Genomic DNA, 12,584 nt, shown 5'->3' on the forward strand with positions numbered 1-12,584 from the left:
ATGCAGTTATTAGAGCTAGGTTAATTGATGATTCTAAATTATCCATGAATGTAAGGGTAAACGGCTGTTTGTTTCTATCTGATAGACTGGTCGGCTGTCCGGGGTGTACCCTGCCGGGGAACCTATCACTTCAGGGTTATTTCCCGGCCCTGCTGTCACCAGGATAAAGATAGGGGGATGGTAGTTGTTGTAGACCCATTAAATTTTTATGGTAACCAGGATCTAGACTTTGTTGAACTGTATGCAATGTGAAGACAACATGTAGTATTTAAGTGACCAAGTAGTATTTGGATAAAAGTTATTTCATTTCATTTTATTTATTTATTTCACACTTGGTACAACAGATCAAACAAACCAACCACACTTTCTATCAATAAAGCACTACAACCATGTGTGAAAAGGAGCAGGAAGAAGAAAATATTCTTATTAAACCCTGCCCCTTATCTACACTGAAAAAAATGCAATAGGGTGGTTGTTGAATCTGCATAGAATTACTTCATATATCCAGCATGACTAATTTAAATTTCACATCTAAACATATTTTTGTCTTTTAATTTTCACATATTCTTTAAGAATATTCATTCTTTTAGAACAAATCATGTTGAAAAGAAACAAGTTAGTCGTGTTTTATCCTCAAGCTCCGCCCCCTGGAAAGGAAAAATCGGCTGCACTGTCCGCCATTTTTGTCTCTCGCTTTGGAAAATCTACTACCATCTGGAGTTTTACACTTGAAGGTAAATAGGATTTTAAAGCTAACACACCAGTGAGAAAGAGTGTAGACCCTTTATATATGTGGACTTTTACTGGGGTGTTGTCATTTTACAGGTATGTGGGCTGTTTATCGAAAACCATGAAAGGCCAATGTTAGCTAGCTCCAGTTAGCTAATGGTAACCGAAATTATGCGATAAGCAAATTAGTAATTAACATATATAATGTGAGTTAATATTGTTTGTATATTCTTTCAGTCTAAATTACCAGACTATTACAAACTTGCATCGGTGTCTGTAGTAAGTGGTGGTACCTGCAGTGTCTTAACCATTAAACAAGCTAATGTAGGGCTGGGATATTACTGTATGCTAACGTCAAGGATGCATACAGCTCCTCCTCCCTCCCCCCACTTGGTAGGTCAGATCATAACCTGATTCACCTCACCCCCCCCCCCCCCGCTATGTGCCAATTGTGAGGAGGGAACCTGTGACCACCAGGACTGTTAGGAGGTGGTCAGAGGAGGCAATAGCGGAACTACAGGGCTGTTTCGAGGTGACCGACTGGGAAACACTCTGTGAGCCTCACGCCGAGGACATCAATGGGCTTACTGAGTGTATCACAGACTACATAACTTTCTGCACCGACTCCATTGTTCCAGCTCAGACTGTTCATTGTTACCCAAATAACAAGCCGTGGGTGACTAAGGACATCAAAGCCCTCCTCAACAACAAGAAGAGGGCTTTCAGAGGGGGCAACAAAGAGGAGGTGAGGAAGGTCCAGGTGTTACTAAAGGACAAGATCAGAGAGGCTAAGGACAATTACAGGAGGAAGCTGGAGTGGAAACTCCAGCAGAACAGCATGAGAGAGGTGTGGAGGGGCATGAAGACCATCACTGGATTCAGGCCAACCAACAGCAGGGGAGCTGAGGGAGGTGAGAATAGAGCCGACGAGTTGAATCTGTTTTTCAATAGATTCGACACCACAGTGTCTGCTCCCACCCCCACAACCTCACCTGCAGTCAGCCTGGAATCCAGAGCCACACCACTGTGCCAGCCTCTCTCTTCACATGTTGCCTCCTGTGAGATTCCTGACACCCCTCCCCCACCCATCACCTTCACTCAATACCAGGTTGAGATGCAAATGAGGAGACTTCACTCAGGCAAGTCTGCTGGACCAGACGGAGTGAGTCCCCTTGTCCTCAAGGCCTGTGCCCCCCAGCTGTGTGGAGTCTTTCATAAACTGTTTATGCTGAGTCTGAGTCTGCAGAGGGTCCCGGTGATGTGGAAGACATCGTGCCTCGTCCCTGTACCAAAGACGCCTCGTCCCAGTGGCCCCCAGGATTACAGGCCCGTGGCACTGACCTCCCACATAATGAAGACCCTGGAAAGGCTCATCCTGGACCAGCTGCGACCCATAGTAAGACCACATCTGGATCCCCTTCAGTTCGCTTATCAGCCTCGTCTCGGAACAGAGGACGCCATCATCTACCTGCTCAATCGTGTCTACACCCATCTGGACCAGCCGGCGAGCACTGTGAGGGTCATGTTTTTTGACTTTTCCAGTGCTTTCAACACCATCAGGCCGACCCTCCTGGGTGATAAGTTAGCAGCGATGCAGGTGGATGCTTCTCTGGTGTCCTGGATTGTTGATTACCTGACAGGAAGACCACAATATGTACGTCTCCCACAGTGTGTGTCTGACAAGGTGATTAGCAACACAGGGGCACCACAGGGGACTGTCCTCTCCCCCTTCCTCTTCACCCTCTACACCACAGACTTCAGCCACTGCACAGAGACCTGCCATCTTCAGAAGTTTTCTGATGACTCTGCGGTGGTTGGATGCATCAGCAGGGATGATGAGACAGAGTACCGGGCTGTGGTCGACTCCTTTGTCACGTGGTGTGAGCAGAATCATCTGCAGCTCAACGTGGCAAAGACCAAGGAACTGATCGTGGACTTCGGGAAGACCAGGAAACACTTGACCCCTGTTTCAATCCAGGGGGTCAGTGTTGACATTGTGGAGGACTATAAATACCTTGGAGTACACATTGACAATAAACTGGACTGGGCTAAAAACACCACAGCACTTTACAGGAAGGGCCAGAGTCGTCTCTATTTTTTGAGGCGACTGAGGTCCTTCAACATCTGCCAGAAAATGCTGAGGATTTTCTATGAGTCTGTGGTGGCCAGTGCGATCCTCTATGCTGTTGCATGCTGGGGGAGCAGGCTGAGGGTCGCAGATGCCAACAGACTTAATAAACTGATCCGTAAGGCCAGCAATGTTGTGGGGATGGAGCTGGACTCCCTCAAGGTGGTGTCGGAGAGGCGGATGCTGTCCAAGATAAAGACAATGTTGGATAACACCTCCCACCCACTCCATGACATGTTGGTCAGTCACAGGAGCTCGTTCAGTGAGAGACTGAGATTACCGAAAAGCACCACTGAACGACACAGGAAATCATTCCTGCCTGTGGCCATCTCCCTGTACAACGCATCCACTTAACACACTGTTTGCTGCTACAACTACACATGTTTCTTTTCCAAATATTTATTTATAAGTGACTTATGTATGTATGTATGTATATATATGTATATATTGTACTATTCTTAGTTAGCGTATTGTCTGTCTTGTCTTAATGTTGGTTTAAAATGGAGCACTGTAACAAAAAATAATTTCCCCCAGGGATCAATAAAGTATTCTGATTCTGATTCTGATATGACTAGTTTGTTGAAACATGTCTGCTGCCAATGTGACTGCTCACACACGGTAACATTACCAGCACATAGCCACAGCCGCTAAAAACATGCTGAAAGGTCAATCTAGCTTCTGTAGTCAGCAGCTGGAAGACTCAACACAGACCCAAGATTCAGTGTAACGGTTATCTAAATGTTGTGTGTCCTGTTTGTGAGCCCAGAAAAAGAAATTAAATAAAATGACGACCTTGAGCTTCAAGCTAATGTAAGCGTAATGCTATAGCATAAAGCAACTAATGCAATGATGACGTTGTTAAATTAGTAAAAATACAGTAAATATATCCAACATGAATCAGTTATATTTTTGGTCTAAACATAATTAAGTCTCACGCCTTTCACTTGTTTTAGAAGGATGTTCAGTCTTTTAAAACCAGTCATATCAAAATAACAGAAAATAGTTACGTTTTCTGTTGAAACTCCACCCCCCAGGGCGTGTTCTGCGAGGGAAAATTCACTGTGGCGGTCCGCCATTTTTTGTCGTTGCTTCGTTTACGTTTGGTGCTGAGCTTTACTTTGTCGAGGTAAACTGAAAACTACATGTTTGAGAGGAAACGAAGAGAACATCCATTATATGGGGAAGTTTTTCTCATGAATTGCTGTTGAGCAACATAATGGAAAAAACAAATCATTCCTTAAGTTAACTAACGATAATGCTAGCTTAAGCTGCAGGACAATATTATGTGCATTAGCTTTTTTTCAGTGTGTGCCCAGTCACATCCGCTTGTTTTTTCTCAGTGAATACAGACTAACAAACTCGTGTCCATTTAGTTTAGTTTTAGTTAAACAGTTAAATAAGCTAGTTTGCCATGGGGTGGGCTCTGTTGGGGGGGGTGAAGATTTGCATATGTTATCTCACATTCTGTAAGGTAAATTTTCTGGAAAGGTCAAATTAACTAATTTAACTAAGTATTAATGAAAGACCTTGATGTGTATATGACAATAATAGATGTAGTTTCTGGGTCATTTGGCAGAACTGCAAAATGGCCAGGAGGAGGCAACTGCTGTGGTTGCAAACAGGCTTTGGGTGGTATGGAAGTAAGAGCAACTATGGAACTGCTCAGCAACATGGGACCCATAGCTAATAAATAGTAATATGACAAAAAATAACAACTTTGTGTGGATGTAACCTTGTGAGATTTGAGATTTTGACAGCATTTTTATGTGACAACTTCTCTTTTTAGATAAATGCAGAGTTTAAGCGCATTACCACCATGCCACTGCAGTCCAGATTACTCTCGCATATAGATGTGCTATCTGACAAACTCATAAAGGTCTTCAAAAGGCGAGGAGGACAAATAGGAAGAAGACTGCAGAACATTCTGGAGCCCACGGCCCAGGTAAGAAAAAAATAATTTGTGTATACACTCTAGGGAAAATAATAATTTTAACAAAATGCTGCTTGTCACTCTATGCCAGGAGTATGTTGAAAATCACCTGGGATTTTCACAATTTACCATGGGTGCGTTTTTTTTTCTTCTTTTACCTGCATTAGAACTATGTGTGGAGTTCATAGTTGAACACCTCTCTATGCTCTGACAGTATTCTGCTTCTTTGCATGGAGATTTCACTTCATGCATTACCTTTTTAAGCATTCTGAGGACTCAAATCACATGCTGTAATGAATCCATTTTTGTTCACCTAATGTGTTAATGTTAACATTTTTTGGAATAGTGACACAGATTGAAATAAGATTTGGTATAATGTTCTTTGACCAGTGTTCTGTTTAATTAAATTTTGGAATTCTGCATTTTCTAGGCCACAGATGAAGCCATTATCCAACGATCTAATAAGGAAACAACCATGGGAATTTACATCATAAAGTCAAGAGATGCCAATGGCAGCCCTGAGGACATCGGGATAGTCCTTGAAGGCCAGAGAGTCTGGCAGGATTTGGATAACTATACCCTAGCAGCTGCAATGCTGTTTGGACTAATGTACACTTTGAACCTCACCTACCCACTGGAAAAGTATACCTTCGAGGTATTATAGAAACTGGTTATGGAGCTCAAAAGGAACAGCCTTTCAAAGAAGGCCCAGGTTCTCAGGACCAGACTGTACGATTGAACAGTTTTCCAGTTATGATGTGGGAACAACATGTTTACCTCTTCGAATATATACCATCCTTTCTTTTAAGCCAGCACTGGTAAAGTTGCAGTACATAGTGAAACTTATTTTTCTGGCACTTTTCAACTTGGGGCCTTTATTACTGCAGTTTTCACTTTTCAAGCCATGGCTCTTTTAAAAAAAATTTTCAAACTTTGAATGTCCATTTTTCTCAATGGAAATGGTGCCTTGCACCAATTTCACCAATTTGCAATTTTGTTCCCAAGGTGCACCACTACAAACAGATTGCATCGTCTAGTATTAGTGATTGTGATGTTTAGTGATAGAAGCAAGCCAATACTAATCAGTTTAGGTCTCTTGGTTGTGTGCCTGTGGATTATAATGTTATTTTAAGTCTCTTCTTTGTGTTATTTTAATAATTACACCCCTGTTGCCATATTACCTTATGGCTCTTACATTTAAAAAACTATTTTTTACATAAGCGCGATGTCATAAGGCCCCACAATGTTGAATTCAGGTTACAGCAGATAACTTTGAGGAATGTTGTGGAATGTTTTTCAAGAGATGCATTGTACAAATATGACTCATGTATATTTTGGAAGCCTGAATTGAAAGTCCATTTTTACAACTGTGTAGTATTTTCAAAAATACAGGTCATTGTTCAAAAATGTTTTGCTTATTTCTTTGATTGAGAGAAAGTGTACAGTACATACAGTAAGATCAGCCTTAATTTAGTTTTATTTATTGAACACTCAATTATATATTAGATTATATATTATATATTAGAAATTTGTTATAAAATAAAATAAGCTTACCATAAAATTGTCTTGTCAATATAACACATAGTAGTCCAATACAATTAACACAAAAAGTTCATGTCTGATAAACAAGTGGTTTCTATAAATATTTGACCGGAATGAAAAACATAACAACAACATAAAAAAGTCATGTTCGTGTTACCAGAAAAATGTGTGCAGGTATAACATAAAAAACTAAGGTTAACCAAACATAACTTAATTTCGTGCAACCGCTTACAATAATTTTTTTATGTTTATCCCACTGATTATTTTTTTCAGTATACATTCCAACTTATATTACAAGTGGGCACCAAAAATCAGGGAACAAACTAACAACATTTATCTCCAGTCCTAACCCAAACCAAACAACAAATTTACAATCAGAATATACCACTCCACATAGTAACAAGGAGAAAAATAAAATTAAAATAAATAAAACAAAAAATTATAATGGATCCATTTTCAATGAACTCCAATTTCATTCGCATTCTTCATATTGAGTTATCATTTTAAGCATGTAACACTTTTTAAAACAATGTAAACTTATACAATTCTTTAAATTATAATGAAGAGGATAAAAGTTATTGAATAGTGTTGAAATAAACTGACAGAATTGAAGGATTAAAATATTCCAACAGCTCAACTTACTCCATCTGAACATGTTTCAATCGTGTTTTATGAACACAAAATGCACAGGTTTACTAAACATGAAAAGGTTGTGTTGATTTAACTCAGTTGTTTAAGTTTCTGCCAAAGCAAAACATTTGTGTGCAACCAGTGTCCACTATTGAATCAAGTAAATCCAACATGTTTTTTCAGTGCAAAAAGGAGTTACAGTACCTGTATTCCTACACAATATTGTCCCGGGAGTGAGAAAAACTTTCTGGTGAAGTTTTGGTTGATTTTTGGGTTTTGCTTGACACTAGCTTTATTTTATCAGTGAGGTTTGGATTGTTTTCTTTCTCTAAGAGAGAGGAAGATGGTTTTATGCTTGGACATGTTTGCAATGGGCCCCAGTATTTGTTATTATATGAGTATTTTATTGGTTACGTTTGTTTTTGCTTTTGTTACAGTGCACTGAAATAAGAACATCTGAGAGGTGTGATCCACCGGTGGTGATATTTTGGTATTTTGTGAGTTCCTGATTTAACAAATCAGCTCTTTAATCCAGGCCTGAGAGATTGAACTTTAAAGCGCTATAAAATATTCTTACTGGAAACAGTCGCAACGTATTTTTCTCCATGATTGTAATGGGCTCTGGAGAAATTCACTTATATGGGACATTGATCACATGAGAAGTCCTGAGCCTAAAAGGATTGCAGCGAGTCAATCCAGTCCAAAAAACAAGGAACTGTTTTCCTTTAAAATGATGACGTCATCTTGCTGGTGATGGAGGCTCGAATAGGTTGCGCGTGAGACTCCATTATCAGCAATACCTGGTATGAATGTGTGTGGATGTATGCATGTGACTGGCCTGTGATGGACTGACGACTAAAAGTTTTAACTGACTTGATACTGAGAAAAAAACGGTACTGACTTTAGGATTAGTAAATGTCCACAAACAATTCACCCAGCCTGTAAAAGAAGGGTGGATGTTTTGTCTTGCTTTGTTTTGTTTTTACAGGAACAGAAGGATGACAGAGACTAAAGGAGGAGGCTGTAGCTTCACATGAGTGTGAACTGCAGACTTAACCCTTTGGTTGCTAATTTTGAGTTACTGATGTTTGCATTAAGAAAAGTGTGTTTTAGTAGCTGTGTTTCGATTAATGTATCACAGTATATTGTTGGGAAGGTTAAATGCTAAAGTGAAGAAAAGCTTTGATTTCACTCATGACTGAACATGTTATTATTAACCATAGCGGGCCACTGTAAAAAGTCAATTAACTGTTATAGAGGGGGGGAAAAAAAGCCAAAAAACTCTATTAATATCTATGGATAACAGGGAAATGGTAGGCTTGTCACATTCAAAATGGAGATATGTAATAATAAACACTGGTCCCCGTTTTTTAGGTGCTTTCTTGAAATAGTCAGCAATTTAAAAGTAGGACAGAACCGACAGGGGCGTGTGATAGGAGGTGGTGCTGCACAAGAACAAGACCAAAATAAAGAAAAATTATTGTGTTTAGCTTTGATAAATTCAAATTAAAATGTACCATTACACTCAGAGGATCAATATGAAATCAAATATATGCTAATTTTGTATGAAGTACATGACTGATAACTGTTCTGTCCTGAGCTTTTGTTTTTACAGCACCCACTTGACCACACCAACAGTTTCTCGCCACCAAAAGGGAATACTTGCAAAGAATAGGGAGGAATATCATCAACACTGGGAAAGGTAAGCCCCGAAGGGGTGATGACACCATAAATTTCACTTTCATTTTTCAAACATGAAAAATTCTTCAAACATTTAGAGACAGAGTGGATAAACATAATGTCGCAAACCACATAAGGATGGAGAGTTGGAATCGATAAGATGGTGAAATAACACGCAGTAAAATGTTGATCATGTTGATTATGTTTATTCCAGTGTGCAGAGCAAGGTTATTATCATTAACGAAAACTAACGAAATAACGAAAACTAGAAGTGAAAAAACATTTTCGTTAACGAAAAAAAAAAAAAAAAAAAAGGAAAACTAACTAAAACTGTAATGAGTGTTCACAAAACTAACTAAAATTAACTGAATTTATAGCAAAATGTGTTTAGTTTTCATTGATGTGTGCGTGTCCTACAATAGTCAAGGGTGAAAATGAAGTTTAGTTTCCAGATTTTTTCTTGCCGTCTCATTATGCCAGCAGGTGGCAGCACGTTAGTCGAGTCGTCTGTGTTGCTGCTCCGTCCACGCGCAGAATCATGTCAGGAAAAGTCGGGAGAAAGCGCCAGAGTCCAATTTGGGATTACTTTGAATATGACTGTGTTTTGGATAAAGCAAGTGTCTTGTAGTGGAAAGAGACAAATTATGAGGGACATTTATAAAGGGAAAAAATCCCACAAACCTTAAAGTGCACTTGAAAAGGTCACACAAGAAGGCTAACCCAGCTTACCTTGAAAAGGTAAGGGAGCACACTCAACCCTCATCCCCAGAAACAGAAGCTAACTCCATGCAAGGCAGCGTGATGCATCCCGAGACAACAGGACGGGGACATCTACATAACTGTGTGAGTCAATTGCCTTCAAAAAGTTTATCAATTGACTTGAACCAAAATTACGAAAACCTGGTGCTGCAAGAGTTAATAGTCTCAATACCCAAGGATAAGCAGAAGAGCATGACTGATGATGAAACTGAGATTTTGTTACACTTAATTTTTGCAAACACAACTAAAAATATAACTGAAACTAATCGGAACTAAACTGAAACTAAGGATTTTCAACAAAAAAAAAAATAGAAACTAAACTAAACTAGCCAACAATTGATAAAAACTAATTAAAACTGATATAAATTCGAAAATCTGAAGTCGAAACTAAATAAAAATAAAAACTAATGAAAATTGCAAAACTGTTAAAAGCCTGTTCCAGACTAAGATGGCGTTGGACATCTTCAGGGCGGAAAAGGGTTGGTGTGACCAAGGTGTGGTTTGGCTTGTTGTGTGTATATTTCAAGATGATATGGCTCTGGATGGACCAGTTACCAGGGCATGGAAGGAGGACGGACTCATTAAATAAGGAGAAGGAATTTTCTGGGATTGGAGATCCTCTGGGTGAGTGGTTGACTAAAAGCATGCATAAAATAAAAGCAATTTTTCATTATTGATTGGTAATAGATTGATAATTGGCCACATTTACAGCTGTATTGACTTGTTGTGGACTTCATGTTTAAGCACTCTAATTAACAGATTGGAAATAGTGACATTAAAGGACAAGTATGCAGCGCCACTCTGTCAGATGCCAGTGACGGTGGGGCTCAGTGATGAATCAGGTGAGCTGGATTCATGGCTGAATCAAAACAAAGCTTCCCCTGCTGTGGTCAGTAAGGGAAAGACAGGGGGAAATATAATTTAAAAGAGGCATTTATAAACGTCTATGTGTGAAGTTTATTAACGGGATAAAAGGGGGTGTTTTACTATTATTTCAGCATCAGCATTATCGTTACATCAGAATCATATAACAAGCATTGCGTTAAACATTGCTTGAAGCTATTGACATTACATTAACATTTGTATTACAGTGATTGTTATAACCTCAGGTTAATCTTCTATTTACAGGTGTCAGGATAATCATATGATCTTTCATTGCAGGTGTAACCATGATCATCTTTATACATATTGCAGTTTGTTGCTCATTATAGAGTTGTGCTCAAGTTAATAAGGGTTAAAAGCTACAGTCAGCGCGATGTTTGGCTGATCTATGGACTGGAGTGACTTCGAGCATAGAAGGCCGCACGCGCTTACATAACACCGATGTCATGCTTTTCTTTGTGATCTTTTATTCAGTTATATCTTTTGCTAAGTTTTAAGTAGTGGCAGTTGATTAAACAACATTCATTTAATTTTACATACCTGATTCAGAGCATTACACACAGATCAACTTAACAATCTGCAAAACCTTGTAGCTGCAATGTTGTGTCTCCATAAGGGACAGTTGGCTCCAGGAGATAAGTGGGAGTCAGTGCCTGTCCTCGAGAAGGAGAGAATGTTCCTTTGCTGTGTCAACAAGTTCATATTCCAGTGAAGTTCATATTAATACAGGTTTTGTTTCATGGCAATTCTGCGGACGCAGGCTCTGGGCGGAGCCAGGAGTTGAACAGATCTAACATGACAATTAAATTGACTTCATTCCCTGGCACCGGATGACAGGACTGGAGCAACGACACTGGATAGGAGAAGGTCTCATGCTTTCTAAGATATGAGGTCACTAACCTTTTTTTTAAATTTTCTAGCTCCGTTGATTTGACACATGGGAATGTGTCAAACAAGGGGGGAAGTTGAGTTTTAACATCAAACAAGGATTATATGAACATTTTTATGACTTCATTTGTGTTTTAATAACTTAGGTATAGTAAAGCTTAAGCTAATAGTGACCCAAAAGGTTTCCGGACTTTTTTAGAGAATCAGTGAGAAGCATAAATCATTATTTCCATGTTTAAGCGTTAATCATTGGAATGAACTGAATAGCGTTTAGAAGATAAAATGCCTGTGTTCATGAGAAGCTGAGTACCACACTGGAGAGGAAACCGTGGGACGGTAGGCAGAAGGAAACACATGATTTTTGTGAAAACGGGGGGCAGATGTTAGAATTAAAAATGGCTAATTTGTTTTTGATGTCTTTTGTTAAAATGAGTGGTTTTAATAATTTTCAGACACACCTTGCAAATGTGCTTATACAGTAATGAGTTGGCACTCGGTCTTTTGAAGGTCATAAGCTTCGTTCGGCGTGATGGTCCGGACTGATAAAGTGTAGGAAATGCCTTGAGTGCAGAGGGCTAAATGCAAACACGCTTACACACACATAGGATATGATTGGAATGAGTCCCTGGGACATTCTGAATATTCTAAACCAATTCTGAATCGCCAGAAGATCAGTAGATAACAACATTAGATTATTAGAGCTAGGAAGAGAGGTGTTTTGGTTTTCTGTCTCTTACAGAGGAAGGAACAGACACCAGACGAGGTCACAGATATACGAGGATCCCTCGCAGCAGAGACAGACACGGTGACTGCCGAGACACCAACTGGGTTCAAGTGTCATGGCATTTTGGGCTCCGATTAGTCACCTCAAAGGATGGATCCCATAAACACAGCAATAACCATGAAGGGGTTGGCGGAAATCCAGGAACACCAGACCAGCGAGGTTCAAGAGGCTCTTGGTCAAAAGGGGGACACGTTCCTGTTCCTTTTTCTGGGGGATACACAGATCGTTGTTTGAAATCGGGGCAGAATAATCCCCTGATCTGTGCAACGACTGAAGGGTTGTCTAACCCCTGAGGTTGAAGAAAGAAGAGCAGAGGATCACCCAACTGGAAGACACTGGTAGCTGCAGCAATAAAATAAAGGCTAAAAGCTCCTCAGACAGAGGTTCTAGTCTGAGTACGTCTGAAGGGTATAAGGTAGCACCAAAATAAAGCTGTGGGAGAACTGGGGAGTGTCATCTGTACCTGCTACTGTTGTAATAATAGTTTTTCTTGCATCTGAACTGCGCAAACACAGAGGTCATCTCACATATGGTTCGCCCAACAGGGGGACAAAGGACCTCAGGAGTGAGAAGAAATGAACCCGGTCACACTGGATTACAGGGTGTAGGTGAGCTCTTTATTCTAAAGAGCT

General features: G+C 39.8%; 1 long non-coding RNA gene across 1 annotated transcript; it reads left to right on the plus strand.

The window, feature by feature from the left end:
• Positions 1–494: 494 nt before the first annotated feature.
• Positions 495–6,576, plus strand: LOC143413035 (uncharacterized). The gene is made up of 3 exons (XR_013093591.1): positions 495–734; positions 4,644–4,799; positions 5,218–6,576. It is a non-coding gene; the product is annotated as an uncharacterized LOC143413035 (long non-coding RNA).
• The last annotated feature ends 6,008 nt before the right edge of the window (positions 6,577–12,584 follow it).

Source organism: Maylandia zebra, linkage group LG16 (genome assembly GCF_041146795.1).
Source record: "Maylandia zebra isolate NMK-2024a linkage group LG16, Mzebra_GT3a, whole genome shotgun sequence".
Classification (NCBI taxonomy): Eukaryota; Metazoa; Chordata; class Actinopteri; order Cichliformes; family Cichlidae; genus Maylandia; species Maylandia zebra.